Below are 13,317 nucleotides of genomic sequence, written 5' to 3'. Positions count from 1 at the left end.
TAATATGGCGTTATCTATGTAGCCCTTTAGCAGAGACCTCATCATATATGTTCTGTTTCTTTCTAGATATTCCTAAATTACAAGTATCAGTACTCAGCCGCTGAACATCCTATATCACTCTAGTCATTTCACTAATTGATATTTGCTCCCATCCTTGTATTTTTTAATATAATTGCGTGCATTAAATAGTTATTTTGGGATAGAAAGAAAACGGTAGTTTTTCACATGCGGTACATGTACATCCATGTGTGTTCTGTATCTGATTCTCTGCAAAGTCTTAATATTTTTAACTGCCATGCTTCTTTCAATTTTTGTTTTTAAAGTATATTAATTTATAACCAACAGTTTGAGACCTTTGAGGTCTTCTGTTTCTAAAATCTCTGCAGGCAGTCCTCAGTGAGCACAATTGTCAGCAACTCCGTCATTAAGCAAAACAGGCACTAAATGAAACCGTGACTATGCTGATGATCTTGCTTCCGCTTTCCATTGCTATATTATATGAGCTGCAAAGATCATAAACATGAGGATTGGCCACAAGTTACTTTTTTTATTACTGTTGTAACAGCAAACAGTTGCTCTCCAAGACAATCACTAAACAAAGACTACCTGTACAATGCATTTTTAAAATAAATCTGGAATATCTACAAACTATCATTTTTTTCCAGACATATATTGGTACTCATTGCACTATAACCATGGAATCCATATTCTTGTGAGTTTAGAGCTTACAGAGCACATTATATGTTAACCCTAATTTCCTCCATCTTAGTTTCCAACAGCTAAATATCCTTTGAGCCTGACAACAGGTTTTACCTCCCAATGATCTGAGCTATGAATTTTCCTCATAATTCTCTACACATATTTTATCTACATTTGTTTGCCTGGTTGCAAGAAAACTCTCCTTTGAGTTTTTCTGCTGCTGTATGAAAGGTGAATAGATCATTAATTGACAATAGGTAAATGGATGTCTGGGTGCTGCAGAGCCAGTAACGGTAACAAACCTGCATCTAGAAGCCTTTTTTGTTGTTGTTGCAGCTATCCTGATGGTACATATCTATAAGTTGGTGACATGATGCTCAAACCTGCATAACAGAAGAACCTTCTGTGCAGGGATGAGAGGAAGAAACTCTGTTGTAAACAAAGACCCAAACCTTAGAATCATATTGAACAAGACTTTAGATCCCTTGGGAGAGGCAGAAGGAAGAAAAGATTGGTTTCACATAAACATGTAATGATTCAGCTAAGTACACTTAGAGGCAGGAAACGGAGAAAATCCCCTTCAGTGGAAACAGATCATCTCCACAGTCTGCTGAAATGCAAGAGAGCCTCTCAGCGATTCTGTAACATTATCATAGGGGAAAAAATGGGTTTTTCACAGTTTGGGAAAATTGCAGCGGGATTGTCATTCATCAGATTAGAAATGGCTTCTCATTTTCAGGTGGGGTATTCGACTGGCAGACCAAAAAGATGCCTGGAAATTTATCACTGATAATATATCACTGATAAAGTGATAATTTCCACACTGCTTGAAAGCAGCTTTTCCCAACCTACTGCCCTCTGCATATTAAATTATAATTCTCATCACCTCAGCCAGCATACCTGTGCGGATGAAAATAATAGTTCACTCTATCTGAAAAATACACGGTTGCTCAGAGCTTTGTTCATTGTGTGGGGTTTGGGTGGGGGGGAGAGGGGAGAGATTCCATGTGAAATTTGCCATTTTTTCTTCCATCCTTGAAAAACTCTAAACTCTCTCCATTCTCTCTCCACTGGCTTTAGGAAGTCCACTAGGCTGGCAAGCAGCAATAGTTTCCACATTTTTCTTTAGGAACGATACCTTTAAATCATACTGCGTTATCCAACTGCTTGCAGTGATGCATCCTTTAATTCACTGGAAACATTTTGTCAAGTCCCCAGTGTAAACATGACCACAGTTAAGTTTTTGAAGTAGAATTGCCTCTCAGGAGTTGACTCTTTCCAGGGCTAATTGTCATGCCTGCTGGGGGAAAATGATAAGCTCTTGGTAACAGTATTTTATCACCTATTTTCCTGCTTCCTGAGTTTCAGCACTAAATATACTGAAATGGTAGAGTAGGCAGAGTAATATTTGACAGGTAGGGACTCCATTTCAACTTCAATTTCAATTTTTTAGGAAAGCACTAGTGATATAATGGCACCAGAAGAATTATAGCTGAATTTTGTGTCTGCTTGTTTTTGCTTTCTGGAGGATGTTACAAGTGGCAGCAGGATGCCATTTAACATTTGTCCACCTCCCAAATGGGTTAAATTGTACTGTGGCAATATGGCCATTTTGCTACTAAGTGTTAATGGCTCATTATCAAGACTTGAAGGGCTGAAATAAGGGGTGTTGAAGAGTTGTGCATAGCCAAGTTGTCTAAATCTGTATTAGAAGATGAGGCAAATCTTTTTTGTGCATATTAGTTGTACCCTGTTCTCTCACAATGTGTCTGGCCAATCAAAACAGCAGCATCCAGCTTCTTGCAACAATGCTAAACTGGCATTCAGAGGTGCAGAGCTGCAGAAAAGCTAAAGAACAAAGAATGAGGACCCAGATTATGGGGGCAATAAGATGACTTTGTATAAATATACAAAAGTATGAAGGCTATTGCTTAACGCATTGTAAGCCGCCCTGAGTCTCCAGAGAAGGGCGGCATATAAATCAAATTAAAAAAAAAAATTCCAGCATATACATCAAGTGTAAGTCCTATTAACTACAAAATCCAGGTTCAAGTTCTTACATTTTTTTCTCTCATCCACAGAGCATAAAGGGCTTGAAACAGCACTCTTTGGGGAGGGAGGAGCAGTTTCCAGCTATCCAACTAGTAGTTTCAAGCCGTGTGCTTTTGACATTGTGGGGACTGGGTCTCAATCTGTATCTTTGGACTTGCTGTCTTCTGATAGATTGTAGAGAAAGGTATTATTTTGTGGCTCAACCCTGAAGTGTCTGTGGAGAGGGGTAAAACAAAAAAGTCAAGATGGGAGCCCCAAAGATCTGCCCCTTTTGTAGACACATGTATAAACAGATGGAGCTTTGGTTACATGTCACAACCACAATCTGAACCTTTTTGATCTTTCATGGATGTCACTGACTTGTTGCAAAGCAAAGTACAATCTAGACTCATGAGTCTAGATGAGTCTGTTGAGTCTAACAGCTTTTTTAGAAAATAAATTGGTTTCCTTTGGGAAGCCAGTGCTTTGTTCTATGCCCACCTATCCAGAATGAAAGATAACCTCATTCCTGCATTGTCTTCTGGAAAATGGGCATTTTGTGAAATTTCCAAGGAGCTCCCTTACCCCGAGAAGACTGGGGAGGGTCAGTGACCTGATCTGTCTGCATATAGAAACAAATCGGCATCTTCTATGTAGTTTCCCATGATATCTCTTAGTTTCTGAAGATCAGCTGATCTTGAAACAGACTGTAAAAGAAAAAAATATGACCAAATGTAATTAAATCCGGAACTTACTTCTTGCTTTCCCCCTTCCCTGCTTTGCATAATATTATCTGAATTACTAGATGCAGCAGGTGTTTAAATATCACAAAGACAGGCACCTCCAATTAGCTGAATCTCCAAAGGCAGAAACTGGAAAAGGAAATTGTGATGCACCCCAGCATAGAACAGAAGCTTGTATTTCCTATAGAATTAGCATAACTGATGAGAATATCAGATTTTTTTCTTAAGCAACCGGAATTCAAAACTGACTCGCAAAACTACTCCCTAAGGGAAATATAATTTCTTATTGCCAGGCTTTTTATTACTTGGATAAAGTAAATAGTAGGTTTGTGCAGTATGTGTAGGATGTAATGCTTCTTATTCATAGGTAAATTGTTAGCTAATTTTTTTGCTGTGAAAAATATCCTATCTCAAGCCAACTTTGAACATAAGGTGATAAGGCTAGGGCAGGAGTGCAGTCCTGTGGAGGAGATGGCTAAAAATCATGCTTGCTTATTATAAGCACCTTGTGTTATAAAATGGACAAGTGAGAGTATATTTAAGAGGATGCACATATTTGGCGGGGGAGGGGGAATGGTGGCGGGAATTCCAAAATATTATTTCACCTGAGAGTTTCTTGCCTGTGCATTCTCAGCCTTGACAGGTCCAGTGGCAACATGTTGTGGGTAATGTTATCAGTGCCTCACATCCAGCTGCTCTTGTTTCTGAAGAAGTATTACCTTCAGCTCCTCCTAACAGGTGCTTGTGATTCTCCAACCTCCAAGGACTTCTGGCCCTGAAGAGGTAGCCCCTTCCTCATTAGGAGGAGCAGCCCTGAATTTGGGTCTTGAATCTCAATATGTATATTACTACACTGACTCTAATTCAAATCCTTCCCATACCTTGGGCTTAGGTGGGTCTTATAGTTAAGCTATGTCCATCATGGCAACCATTTTATAAATCAGAAAAGCCTTCCCTAGAAGACATTTTCTATGGTGTCAACATTGTAAATATGCTAACAAAAATATTGCTCTATTTCCCATGGCACATCTTTTTCTTGATGCTTACGTGTCATAAGAAGGCTACCACAAGCAAATGTTGAATAGCAGTGTGGATTCCGTTCACTTACATCTGTCTGTCTGTCTGTCCATCCTACAGGGTGGCTGTTACAGTCCTTACAAGGTATGATGTAGAATACTCTGGGTTTTTTTTATCAGAATTAAAGAATATTGACAAAAATTCGATTTCATCTTTATAGAACAGAACTAACTGCATTACAGTATTTACCACATCGCTATACTTAATCATTATCCTTCTCCAGCGTTTTATTTAGTAGTATCAAATGCTACTGCATTATATCAGTACAAAGAAGTGCTGAGCAAAGCTTGCATGTTCCTTAATGCATAAACACACATGTATATACACATGCACGGGGAGAGAGAGAGGGAGGGAGGAAAGAGAGAGACACACACAGAGAGACAGAGAGAGAATGAGAATATAGTTCAAACGAAATGACACATGCTGGGCAGAGTTTATCAGGTAGTTCTTTTCATCAGCAGAGTTTAAAGGATATCATCATTTACCATTTTACTTATGTCTTTAAAGTGGAAAAGAGCAGATAAGTTCTGCTTGCTGTGAGATGCATTTAAGATGGATGGCTCTGAACCGAAGTGTCTCAATCTGCAGCAACAGTGAAGCTAGCTTGAGACTGTGTTCTGACAACAGATGACTAAATGCAGGCTTCTTCGTGGCAAGGAAGTGACGTGGATTTTTGAAATTTGCCATGGTTCAGCTGAGATGTGAGTGTTCATCTTGAACAGAGTGCAGAAGCCTTCTGTCAGCTGTGTCCATATGCTAGGCATATGTTCCTCTCTGCCAAGCACATCTTTTTAAATTTAGTCCTGGTGGGAGCATGTTCTACACCTTACTGATGCTTGGAATGAGTGTACTCCCTCCCTCCCCCCCCACCAGTTGTGTACTTGAAATTAAAGCACACGTTCATTTCAGAATATCCTCAAGGCTCAGGAGATGACAGTTCCTTCCCTTTCAAGCAACAACCCTTGCCAAGATCTATTTACTTGTTCCTTAAATCGGAGGAATACAATGAATCACTGGACTCCTTTTTCACAAGGAGGTCCATAAATGAGTCTTTCCACATCCTTTTGCATTTTTTTTTTTTACACACTGAGCTTTTACATTTTAATATTGTATTTGATTCTATCAACCAGTACTTGTGGCCCTTGGGCCTGCCGGAGTTGAGGCTGTACAGCCAAGAGGCTTTCAGAGGGAAACACATATTGTGGAGCTCCCTGCTAGTTTCACCCTCCAGTTACGTGTGCATCTTCTCATATGTACTGTGATTTTATCGTTAGGGCCTCTAGAGAAGACAGAAGGCTGAGGAGGAAAAGAGACAAGATTTTTCTTGATTTTAAAAAGAAGCATCAAAACTTTGGGGGATCGTTTCAGCTTCAGGGCTCTTAGTCTCCATCATATGGTCCGATCCTAGCAGCTCAACTACTGTGGAATAGAACAGGACAGGACAGAACAGAATAGTGGACATGTCCCAATGTGAAAAAATATTGGATTAAAATTAGAAGTTGGATAGAAGAGATAATTGGCTATAATGTGGATTGGAAACCAGAAATGTTTTTACTGGGGATATTGAACAGAACTTACAGTAAAGAAATTAGATATTTGATTCTGCATATAATTACAGCAGGAAGGATAGTCTACACAGTCCTGGAAAAGTGAAAAGATCCCAACAGAGGAAGAAATAATTAAGATAATCCTGGACTGTGTGGAGATAGGATAAATTAACGAAAGAAATAAAAGAAAAGGAAGATACAAAATATTATCAAGTATGGACTAAGTGGTATGATTGGCTCAAGATTAGAGAAAGTAAATGTGAATAAACAATGCAGAGAAGAAGGTGACTAATGTGCAAAATATTGTAAATGAAGAAAATTAAAAGTAAAGGGACGATAAAGATAATGATAAAGAATGGGAAAAATGGGGAATGTATATAGTAGAAAGTAAGAGGAATGAAACATATGTAAAAAGAAACATGTTTGTGTTTTGTATGTTGTGTGGTGCTGTGGTAAAACCAATAATTTTTTTTTAAAAAAGAATAGAATAGAATAGACTTCTTTATTGGCCAAATGTGATTGGGCACACAAGGAATTGGTCTTTGGTGTATATGCTCTCAGTGTACATAAGGAGAATAAAATACATTCATCGAGAATAAAAAGATACAACACTTAATGATAGTCAAGGTTACTAATAAGCTATCAAATCGTACTAGGAAACAAATAAAAACAATATAAATTGAAAGATACAAGCAACATGGTTATAGTAATAAGTGGGAAGAGATAGATACTAGTAAGGAAGAGAAGAATAATAGTAATACAGTCTTAGTAAATTATTTAACAGTGTTGTGGGAATTAGTTGTTAAGCAGAGTTATAGTAATTACCATGTTATATAATTACCATGCTATAGTAAGGATATACACACAGGTCTAATTCCCAGCACTCCAAGATCATGCCATCAAAGTTGCAACCTTCCAACACCCCCATTGCAACCATCGTTCAGCTATATTGTTCCATTTTTAAGGCATGGGATAAAAATGGTATTGAAATGGCTGAAATAGCAACTAAAATATTGTAAGGTATGGGTGCACATCTGGGCAGAAATAATTACTACCAGCAGAGAGATTATTACAAAAACATAATAAGAATTTCTTTCCTAGGTAGTTCCTGGGTTTTTTTTTTTAATGCAAGCCCAATATTTTCAAGCTGAATTCCTGGCTCAAGGGATGGAGCTCTTGCCTCACAATCAGGAAGTTGTGAGTTTGATCCTAGGTAGAGGCAGATGTAGGGTCTCCTGCTTGGGCAGGGGGTTGGACTAGATGACCTGCAAGGTCCCTTCCAACTCTTAATCTGTAAACATGGGTTTAATATTAAGAAATATTTTTTTTTTTTAAAATAGCTTTTGCCCCTACATGTAGTGGGAGGGAGATGGTGTCCAAGCACTGGACTTGTCCAGAATGACTGACACTTCTAAGATTTATTTATTTATTTATTTTGTATCATGAAGCACCTCCCCCCCCCTCTGTTTTTTAATGCAGTGCTTCTCTCTCTTTGGTTCATTGCCTCCACAGGCAAGAAAATGTTAAAGCCTGAAGTGCAGAAATCTTCAAATCGCTCTCTACTCTTCCGATTAAAATATTTAAATGAACCATTTGACATTCTTTAAAAGTGTCACAAACTGACTTTCCTTCTGACTCATGGAAGGAATTGCCCTCTTTTTAAATGGAATTAACCTTTCTCTGCATGTTGAGTGCCTCTTGATAGAAATGTTTTGATAGTAATAGTAGTTAAAACCTTTCTGCACATTTCTCATCCTCCATCCTTGTGTTTTTTTTAAAGCAATATTGAATAGCACACATGCTCACCAAAAGAAATAATTTCTCTTCTGAAATCTAAGCAACTGAACTGTAGTTTTATCACTAAAGTTCAAGCCACATAAATGAATTAATGATATTTCAACTACTCTTTAAAGAATAAAGTAGTTTACAGCAATATAGAGATTTCAAAGAGAACTGTCCATGGTATCCAAACTAATCTATTTCTCCAATGATAGAATTAATCCAGCAGAAAAACGAGGTAGAGAATTACCCAATACTATAGTATAAGTTCCATTAAAAAAAAATTTGGCTTATGATAAGAATGTTATTTCTGGTATACATTATCTCACATACCACCTAAATATTTTCATTAAAAGAAATATTTTTTCTTTCTGGTTCAGAACTATCAAAAGAAAATGCAACCCTTTTTCTTTTTGGCTAGCAAATACTGATGACTTTTTATCTGATCATTCCCAGAATCATAGAGTTGGAATAGATTTAAGACACCATCAAATCCAGTCCCCTTCACACTGTAGGATTTTATTTGGTTCGATTTATTTATTTATTTGGTTCTATTTATATGCCGGCCTTTTCCAGAGACTCAGGGCGGCTTACAATGCATTAAGCAATAGCCTTCATACTTTTGTATATACCTGCTTAGTAGGGCTTTCGGGGCCCCCCTAAGCGGTGTTCTTTTTTATACAAAGTCAGCTTATTGCCCCCACAAACCGGGTCCTCATTTTACCTACCTCGAAAGGATGGAAGGCTGAGTCAACCTTGAGCCTGGTGAGATTTGAACTTGCATTAATTGCAGGCAGCTGGTATTACTTAACAGTTCTTTAGTCTGCTGTGCCACCAAGGCTCTTTACTACACCATCTCCCATCCAGCCTCTTTGAAAACCTCAGGTGAAGAGGAAGACATGTCTCTTGCATTGATTCATTTCATTTTTTTTCATTTTATTAAATTTGTATACCGCCCTACTCCCGAAGGACTCAGGGCGGTGAACAGGCACGAAATAAAACACATAAATACAAAAGTTAAGACATGATTAAAACCCAATTAAATAATTTTTGCCCGAGACAATTTAAAACTCCCAATAATTTAAAACGAATTAAAATTTGAGTTTAAAAATTTAAAAGAAGGGGAAAAAATTAGGCCAGGCCGGCCTGCTGGAGTAGGAGTGTCTTCAAAGCACGGCAGAAAGTGCGCAGATCCGGGATCCTCCGTATCTCCGGGGGGAGCTCGTTCCAGATAGTAGGTGCCCCCACAGAGAAGGCCCTCCCCCTAGGGGCCGCCAGTCAACATTGTTTGGCTGACGGCACCTGGAGGAGCCCCTCTCTATGAGAGTGTACCGGCCGGTGGGAGGCTGTTTGTGGTAGTAGGCGGTCCCGTAAGTAGCCAGGTCCTAAGCCATGGAGCGCTCTAAAGGTGGTAACCAAAACCTTGAAGTGCACCCGGAAGACCACAGATTGAGATTTCTTACAATCAAGAAGTACTTCTTAATGACTAATCTCTATCTAAACAGAATACAGAATAACAGAGTTGTAAGGGACCTTGGAAGTCTTCTAGTCCAACCCCCTGCTTAGGCAGGAAACCCTACACCACTTCAGACAAATGGTTGTCCAATCTCTTCTTAAAAACTTCCAGTGTTGGAGCAATCACAGCTTCTGGAGGCAAGTTGTTCCACTGATTAATTGTTCTAGATCCTTGAAGTTTCACCCACTTGTTCTAGTCTTACCATCTGAATCAAGTGAGAATAAGCCCCAACTCTCTACAATGTGACAGCCCTTCAGATATTTGAAAACAGTTGTCATGTCCCTTCTTAATCTTCTCTCCTGGAAGCTAACATACCTGGGTCAAACTTATCGTATCTATTTATACTGTAGGTTCTTCCTGTGAGAGGGATAATCATAATTCCTAGAAGCACATAAAACAGTATTAATCCAGCATCAAAGCATTGGTCATTGTATTGGAGGTTGAAATTTAGTAACACTCTTCATTGTGTCAGGATCTACAGGATATATAGGCATAAGGCTTCAGATAGAGAGTTAAGGGTTTACTAGTGTTTCTTCATTGTCCCTCTGCCTGCTGTTTCTCCATGAGGTTGCAAACCTGAAAAGTACTCACCCATTAACTCTTCTGACAAGATATAGCTAGCTAGGTGCTAGGTTTGCCTATGGATGCATGTCCCTGTAAATAAATTTCCTTTCTGTTACAAAATCTTTGCTCAGATTAGAATCGTCTTTGGATCCCTCATTTGCACACACAGAGCACTTAAACTTCCAACACACCCAAAAGAGGCATGTTAGCAAAGCTCCATCCTTTAAAAGCAAAGGTCTATAAAATCAAGCCCTCTTAATTAAACATTTCTTTAAAAGAAAGGATTTCTGGAAAATCTAGATATGAATAAATACTGAACAAGTTTCTTCAAATATTCCCAAAATGTACTGTATAAGCCAATTGTATAAATTGGAAGACTTAAGCCACCATCCTTTCAACAGTTCTGTTTTTTTGAGGCTTGAAATTCTGAATATTTAAGTATATTTCATAGATTTTGATTAGAAGATATATTTCATTTTTCCACCTGTATATTTTTAAAAATAGGCCTATATCTTATTCTTTGAGAACTTGGTCTCCCATCTTATTTTGACAGTAACCTTAAAAGAGAGATCAGGTTGAGACAATGATTGGGCCAAAGTTACTGAGTTAGGTGGGTGATCAGTTGATTATTTGGACTGGAATTTCACTAATCTGGATAACACCTTATAAACCTTACTGTGCTGGCGCTCTGGGCAGCGTATTCTGTGCTGCCTTCGTGTTTGCTTGCTTTTAGGATTGCTTCAGTTGCATTTAAAGAAGCTTGATTAAGCCAGTTTTTTTTTTCAGCCTAAAGGCCACACTTGAATTTCATTTAGTATGCTGATTCTGCAGCCTGAAGATTGGGTAGGCCAGGAAGAAAGGGGGCAGAGCAAAACAAAAGCTAATTTCCATTTAATTTCCATTCAATTAAATGTTAATTTGATGATCTAAACATAGTTAATACATTACCCATTCAACCCATGTATTAAATATTTTTTCTCAGCTGTCATATTATTAAAAATATATAAATTATGCAGAATGTGCTGAATTTCTAGCTTTTGAATATGGTACAATTGCATAACTAGTGAACGATAGACTATGTTTTTATAGTTGCACTAAAGTTTGTTAGAAAGGTAAGTTTAGTCACTAAATAATTTATGATTTAAACTCCCATTTTATGACCCCGTAATCCCTTAATTCGAGGGAGAGTCAGGGGACTGGATGGAGCTGAGTGTTCACTGGCCAGATGCCTTTCCTGACACCACATGGAGTTCGTAGCAGATATTTTCCCTTTGTGCTCTAGGAGAGAAACATCTGTTGCTACCTAGGATTGAACTCTCAACCTTCCGAGTAGGAGGCGAGCATCTTCTGACTAACAGTACCTATTAAGTTGAGAGAGGTTTACTGCCTGCACATATATGCCAACTTTGATGCCTTTATAAACAAGTCTTTTCTTCATAATTACCTTGATGCAATTATTTGATGAGACATAAGCAAAGACCATATTTAAATATATTTTTTTGAAAAAATACATGAATGTTTTCACATTATACATATTAGCATAAAACTTGTCACATCTGATAAAAATTACAAGAATAAATCTATTATCTTAGTCCGTATAGGACAGCAGGACAGCCAATCTCATCTCAGTATCCATCTGTCACAGATTTTTTTTAATTCATACCAAATTAGGTTGACCCAGACTCAAGAGCAAGACACAAAAACATTGGACCCAAATATCACCCTATAAGGGATGGGGAGACTTTATTTTGTAAAACAAAGTATTTTACAACTGTGATATGTAAAACTTAAAAGTGTTTGTGAGGGCTTCCTTTATCCTGTACTCCATTATCTCTATACTATTACATTTTTTTCTTCTTACAGAGCCTCTTCTGTCTTATTTTCTTTCTCTGGGATTTATTCTAATTTTTTTCTTCTTCTGTGTTAATGCTTTTTGTGTTAATGGCCAGCATGCAGAGTTCTTACACCTTTCAAAATTGTGCTGTTCCTTGCTAGGCCTTTATACTTCTTTTTTTCTTCAGGCTGTCCAGCTTCTCTGAATGAAAATAACATTTTATTTCTTTTGGCTTCTCCATTCACTGGCGGTTGCAGAGCTCCAAAAATAGGCCAGGCTAGGCTACATTTGTGTCAAGTTTGCTTCTTTATTAGCAACTCTGCTAATGGGAGATAAAGGAAGGAGCATAGGTGTCTGCAATCTTCTCTAGCAGTTTGCTCTTCCATACCATCAAGTTGCAAATTTGGCTGGAAAATCAACTCAAGGTAAGAGTTATCTGAATGATGAAGAAAAGCTGAGAGAGTGGTGCATATTCCAGAAGATGGTGAGTGCCCCTCTGCCAGTTACAAAACCCTCAAGGCTTGGTTGCAAGTTTCCAACATTAGGGTTGTTTTTTTTTAATGACTGGCATAGCTGTAGCATTAGCTAAATTGATTCTAATTAAACAGAATCCTGTCCTGATTAAAGAGCAGTAATTATCTCTGTGTCATTAGGTGAAATCAGTGTTAACAAATATTTTTAGCTCTTATTTTTAATTAAGCCCCTAACAGATTACCCAATCAGATTGGGATGTCACAGTGGCAAGACCAATTTTTCAAGCATGTTGCAGTGCAATATTTATTGTTAGTTAGAATGCTACCTTCACAATATAGAATTGGCCAAGAGAAAACTTTTGAGGCACTAGTTTTAAAAATATATCTTCCCCTGCAACAACTTATCAAACAAGCCTTTGAGATGACTCCTTTGCAAACTACCAATGTATTCATGAACAAACATAACACCATATATGATGACATATATGAGACTGGTATGCGATGCAAGTCAATTGATTGATGTGAACAGCTGTCCTTTCAAAAAGCCTAGAAAAGCGTTTGCTCACTGATGGGCCAGCCTGAAACAAGAAAAGTGAATACAGAATTCTATGCACTCAGCTTTTGCCCAAGTCATGTTGTCCAAATCTGAACAATGTTGGGTGAAGATGTTTCTCTGTGACCTCCAGGTTCATAAACATACAGAAAATGCCATATCAAATGCCCTTTTGATTAATTAATGGGAAGGTCAATATGGACAAGATATGGTTTCATTCTAAAGTTCTGAGAATTATTAGCAAATGGAAAAGCTGATGGTGTTGTAGACGTTATCACTCAGTTTTGTGTGCAATAAGAAATCTAGGACTTCTTGAAATTTGGATGGCATATTTTGTGCATCCCAAAAGAAAACTTTATGTGCATGTGTAAAACTGTCAACACAGTGGGAGTGGCTATTTACAAAGTAGCCAGTTTACCAGAAAGCAAAATGATGCTGGTCCTCTCCAACCACAGACTCCTTTGGATACCGTCTAATGCCTTAATTCCTCCATTCCTACCC

This window comes from Pantherophis guttatus, chromosome 1 (assembly GCF_059756535.1).
Source record: "Pantherophis guttatus breed Tessera chromosome 1, ASM5975653v1, whole genome shotgun sequence".
NCBI lineage: Eukaryota > Metazoa > Chordata > Lepidosauria > Squamata > Colubridae > Pantherophis > Pantherophis guttatus.
Note: the sequence above shows the minus strand (reverse complement) of the source record.